The sequence below is a fragment of the Pinus tabuliformis genome, chromosome 6 (assembly GCF_031772625.1).
Source record: "Pinus tabuliformis cultivar Carrire ecotype Pingquan chromosome 6, CPIR1, whole genome shotgun sequence".
In the NCBI taxonomy this organism is placed as follows: Eukaryota; Viridiplantae; Streptophyta; class Pinopsida; order Pinales; family Pinaceae; genus Pinus; species Pinus tabuliformis.
The window spans coordinates 411,562,783-411,568,790 of record NC_142292.1 but is presented as its reverse complement, the minus strand read 5'-3'; positions in this window follow the sequence as shown (position 1 = coordinate 411,568,790).

The window sequence follows — 6,008 nt, the reverse complement described above, 5'->3', positions numbered from 1 at the left end:
GCATAATTCAGCGATTTCTTCAAAAGGTAAGGTAGAAATGTCACCTTTGCCCATCAAATTAAGATCATTCATGTATTCCTCTCGGATGCCTTTCAAAAATATTGTGCGGATCAGATCAAGAGGCATAGTTCGGTGTTTGGATTTTTGTAAGTTGTAGACAAACCGTTCAAAGTATTCCTCTAAGGTTTCATCCTCTTGTTGGCTCATTCTAAAGATATCATCTTTGGAATCTTTGGATCTACAATAAGGTTGATATTTCCTTAGAAATATTCTTCTCATGCCATCCCAATCAACTATCGCATGCTCACCAAGCCTCATGAACCATCTTAAGGCTGATGCCTTTAATGTCGCTGGGAAGAGTCTAAGCCTATGGGCATCATCTGTGTAACCATATGTTCGACATACAATGTCAAACTCGAACAAAAATGAGTCTGGGTTTTCCGAAGCCCTACCATAAAATTTTGGTAGCACGGATGGAGGTATGTTTTTCATTTTGATCTCATCACCTTCTTGTGGTTCATGTATAGGAAACTTAAAAGTTGACTCTTCTTCGTCTCTCTGTCCTTGATTTGGTACTGATCCATCTCCTTCCTCAGCCATTCTAATAGGTTTCTCTGTGTTAGTGTCACTTGTCTTAAAAAGGAGATTAAAGACAGATTGTTCGGTCACTGTGCTACTTTCTCCTTGTGTGGAGGATCTAGGAAAGTGTTTCTTCTGCGATTTATGTGCTAATAAAGTTTGCCTTTCAATGAGAGTAAGTCTTTGTCCTGACTTTTGTTTATCCTCTAATGCTTGTATGGTAACTCCCTCAGCTGGTGTTGTATTCCCTAAAGATTCTGCTCCTGATGATAGGTTAGTTTTTGGATGGGGGGTTTTTATGAATCTACCTTGATTGTCTCTAAATCTAGGCATAAATGAACATGATTTCTAAATCTATGGTTTTGCTCGTTTTTGTTTATTGAAATTTTTTTAGATCCTTTAACTACGCCTCCCCGGCGACGGCGCCAAAATGTAGTGTCCTATCTAGGGTGCTAGATTAGGCTATATTTATTATCGACCAGGATCAGTAAACTTCGAGGCATGCGTCTACAATCTATAGACATAAAGGATTCCTAACTAAGTGTTTGTGATGGTAGGTTACAGAACTTCCTTACGGAAGGTTGAGGTATGTTCCCTATCACCTGGACACTCAGGTCACTCAACTCATCTACTTATCTAAAAACATTGTGTATTACTTAAACCAAGATTTCAATCCCCTTACGAGGATGCTGTGCATAAAACCCCTGTTCAGTGAACACTTAGCATTCAATGTTTATCATTCATGAAAAATTGAAATATAATAAAATCATAAGCACACTTAAAATCCAAATATATGAGAAACAAGGTTCATGAAGATGCTCTTAAAAATAATGAAAGATCAGATCCCTTACAGGATACAATTCAACGATCTCAGCGATTAATCTTTCAAGCTACCATCATAAACATTACTCATACAAATTTCTAATTAAATCAACGAAAGCATAAACTGAACTCTAATCACTGTGCATGCTATTGAATATTCAGAAGTTGCAAATGAAATAAAATGATAGTATACCCGTTCCACGCAGGGCCCGTCCGCGTTTCAGAGGTATACTGGACTGTGCTCAAGCAACTATAGAATCAACGCAACAAGGAAATCGTGACTGCTACTGTGTTTTTGGTATTAAGTTCAAAACTCTCTTTTCAAAACGATACAATGATAATCTTAACTGACCACACATAACTGTGTTTTCATATGTTTTTACAACGTTTACATTTCGAAATGAATATACATTCATGATGTGGTTGTTGCCGCTTTTGCTATGGCATAGTTTTTTTTAAGTTGTTTCCATTCTGAACCGATTTCAAAAAGGAATAAAACTACATCGGTTTAGAACCCTATGCTGTTGCTGCTTTTGTTGCCAACATGCTATACTTTGACCGTCATTGACCGTGCCTCCAGGAGCGTTGGTTCTGCTGTAGGATAGATGTTCGTCCATGCTTGTACATTCTACTTTTCATCCATACCCTTTGCTTTAGCCTAGCTGTCATGCCATATGTCAAACAATAAACCAATTACAGGATGTTGCAACTTCCTGTAGTCTTTTTATCAAAAATCCCTAATTCTTTAACATAAAACTCATAAATCAATTCTAATGTATTTAACAACTATAATACTGTTAACTAATCAATTTCAAGGGGTCTAAGTGATGTATGAAGGAAAAAGGTAGGCAAACGATGTGTTTGAAGAGGAAAAAGGAGGTCAAGGAATGGTACCAACAATAATCTAGTTTCTTCCTTTCTTTCGGTTGTCATTATCTGCTTTCCTTTCAATTAAACAAGTATTCTTTTTATTAGTAGTTTTCATTCAATCAACAATTTCATTATGCAAGTACTTTCTAGCTTTAACAAAATCTTACAAAAACTAACCCAAAACCATTTCCTTTCATGCCTCATAGGAATAGGGACAATTTAGGGAAATTCTTGACAAATACCCCCACTGCATCCAACATTCAACCTTCTCTCTTCTTCAGTGACTATGAAGTGGAAGAACCTTTAGATGAGAAACCTTACATATTTGAAGAACCTACAGGGGAAGAAGAAGAGGAAGAACCCATTCCTACTGAACCAATGGCTGAAAACCAACATGACAGAGGAAATAGAGAGAGAATTGAGAGTGCCTTCCCCATCAGGGAGACCAATGAGGACACTAAGATGAAGAATATAAGTCCCTCTGCTCTACCTCATTTCCATGGCCTGACCATAGAGGACCCCGAAACTTTCCTATTTGAGTTTGTTGTTATATGAAAAACCTATGACTATACAAATGATGAGAAAAAGTTAAATCTGCTTTCATCTACCCTCAAGGATGCAGCATTGCGCTGGTTCATGGGTTTACCTGGAGATAGCATCACAACTTGGGCTCAGATGCAACAGAATTTTAACAACAAATATAGGGACTATTGTAGGTCAAAGGATACTAAAGAAGATATTTTCAGGATGACCATAGGCCAGGATGAATCCCTATAAGACTATGAAGAAAGATTCCAGCTCAGTTACAAAAGGGCCAGGTGCACACTTGACCCTGAGTCACTAAAGCTGGTCCTGCTTAGAGGAGTAAGGGAGGATCTTCTGGATACCTTACATATGATAGCAGGAGGAGATGTCTACCAATTACCCTATGAGGATATTAAGACTATCTTTAGAAACCATTCTAGGTTAGCCAGGAAAAAGGGTAGGGGTAGTCAACCTACGGCCAATACATCATCCTCCAACTTATCCATCAAGGGTGAAATTGAAAATATGCTAGAAGATTTCAAAAATGATATGCTGCAAACCCTTGCCTTGCAACTGGACACCATGAACATCAAAAGGAAGGAAGAGGAAGCAGAGAGAGCCTTGGCCATATTTTGTCCTAGATGCACCAGGAGGCATCCTAAGAATGAATGTCCATTGAACTATATTAATAGTTACTCAGTATGTGAAGAAAACCACTCCACAGATAAGTGCCCCTCTTTACTTGGACTCAAAGTTGTATATCAAGGATCTGAATGGGTCATTGAGCAGCTTTTCTACATCAACCAAAGGAGACCTCTTGGGCCTAGACCATACTAGCATGGTATGCAAGGGTCATCCCATGCATATTACAACCCCAACCAAACCACAATTATACCTTCTTGGGTACCCCCTGCTCACCCTTCCTGGCATACACCCCCTCCTTGGTCCTATGCATCTCAGTATCATTCCTAGCCAGCCAGCCAGTCATTTCAACCTTATGTTTAGCCACAACATCAATGGAATACCCCACTCCAGGGGTGGATGCCCCAATTCAACAATGTTCTAGCCCTATTACCTCCACTACCTACCCAACCACAACTCCTGCACTCTGCTCTACCTAAGCAACCACAGATGCCTGCCCAACCAATCCGAACTCAAACAATAGGCAGACTCAATAAGTATACAGTGGAGAGACATTATACCCATCTTATGCTGTAGAAATCTAGGAGATCAACCTAAGATCTGGGAGAATTCTCCCAGACAACCAACCTCCCTCTCCACATAGGGAGGTTGAGGAAAAAAGAGAGGAAAGCAACCTTAAAGTAAATCCACCCTATCAGGAAGGTTGCAAGCCTGTCAGGAAACCACAAAGGAGGATGAATCTAGCTCTTAAAGACATAGTCAAAGAAGAACTGCAAAAATTGCTAGATGCAGGATTCATTTACCCTATCTCAGACAGTTAGTGGGTCTCTCCTTTAGTGTTATTTCCCAAGAAAAATGGTAAGTGGAGGATTTGTGCTAATTATAGGGAGTTGAACAAAGCCACAAAGAAGGATCATTTTCCCCTACCCTTCATTGACCAAGTGCTAGATGGCTTGACAGGGAAGAATTTCTTTTCTTTCCTGTATGGATTCAGTGGGTACAACCAAATCCAAATCTATCCAGAAGACCAGGATAAGACCACATTCACCTGTCCTTGGGGTACTTTTGCCTATAGGGTCCTTCCTTTTGACCTATGTAATGCTCCTGCCACTTTCCAGAGAGCAGTGTTGAGTATTTTTTCTGTATTAGTACATGATGCTGTGGAAATATATATGGATGACTTTACACCTTATGGTTGTGATTTTCAAGAAGCCCTGACCAACCTAGGCAAAGTATTGCATAAATGCATTGAACAAAATCTGTCTCTCAGTCCAGAAAAATGTGAATTCTTAATTACTGAAGGGACTATGCTAGGTCATTTAATATCTCGGCAAGGACTGCAGGTGGACCCAAACAAAATTTCAATCATCAAAAGGGTCCCACCTCCACAAAACTACAGAGATGTCAGGAGTTTCTTAGGGTTAGATGGATGCTACTGAAGGTTCGTAAAGGACTTCAACAAGTTGGCCTCTGCTTTGTTTGGGTGGTTGGCCAAAGATTCTGAGTTTATATTGTCAAAGAGCTGTCAAGAGGCCTTAGACATTCTAAAGGGTAAGTTAACCACTGCACCAATCCTTAGAGGTCCAAAATAGGCCCTCCCTTTTCATATTCATGCTGATGCCTCACACAAAGCCATAGGAGTAGCCTTAGGTCAGGAAGATGAGAAATTGCCCTATGCCATCTATTTTATCAGTAAGAACCTGTCAAAGGCTGAGCTAAACCATACTATGACCGAAAAGGAACTCATGGCTGTTGTGCATTCATTAAACAAATTTAAGCATTAAATTACACGTTATCAAACATTTGTGCATACTGATCACGATGTAATCAAATATTTAATGAACAAACCAAATGTGAATGCTAGAATTATAATATGGTTGCTTTTATTACAACAGTTTGATCTAACTATTGTTGATAAGCCTGTTAAGGAAAATGTTGTTGCTGACTTTCTATCTAGGATGGATCTGCCTACAGGTGAAGAAGGAATGGTGGATGACTAGTTACCAGATGAGCATTTATTTTCTATATCAATTCTCTCCCCATGGTTCGCTGATATAACAAACTATTTGGTATCAGCACAGTTCCCACCAAACTTGCCCTCCAAAGAAAAGAGCAAGATAGTTAAGAAGAGCGCCCCCTTCACCTGGATTGGGGGCAATCCATTCAAACTTGGCCCAGATCAAATCTTTAGAAGGTGTGTAAGGGAAGAGGAAGTCTTTGACATCCTTCTGACCTGCCATGACGGGCCTTGTGGAGGTCACTTTGCAGCAAAGCGGACAACATTTAAAGTATTGCAAGTAGGCTATTATTAGCTTACTCTTCATCAAGATGTGAAAAAGTACATTAGTCAGTGTGATCGGTGCCAGATGATGGGAAAGCCTACTCCAAGAGATGAAATTCCCCTACAAACTCAAGTGACTTTCAGCCATTTGACAAGTGGGGCATGGACTTCATTGGGCCTATCAACCGTCCTTCAAAGCAAAAACAACACATCATTGTGTGCACTGAGTATTTGAATAAGTGGGTTGAAACCAAGGCAATTAAGGCAATAAAACAAGATAAGGTGGCTT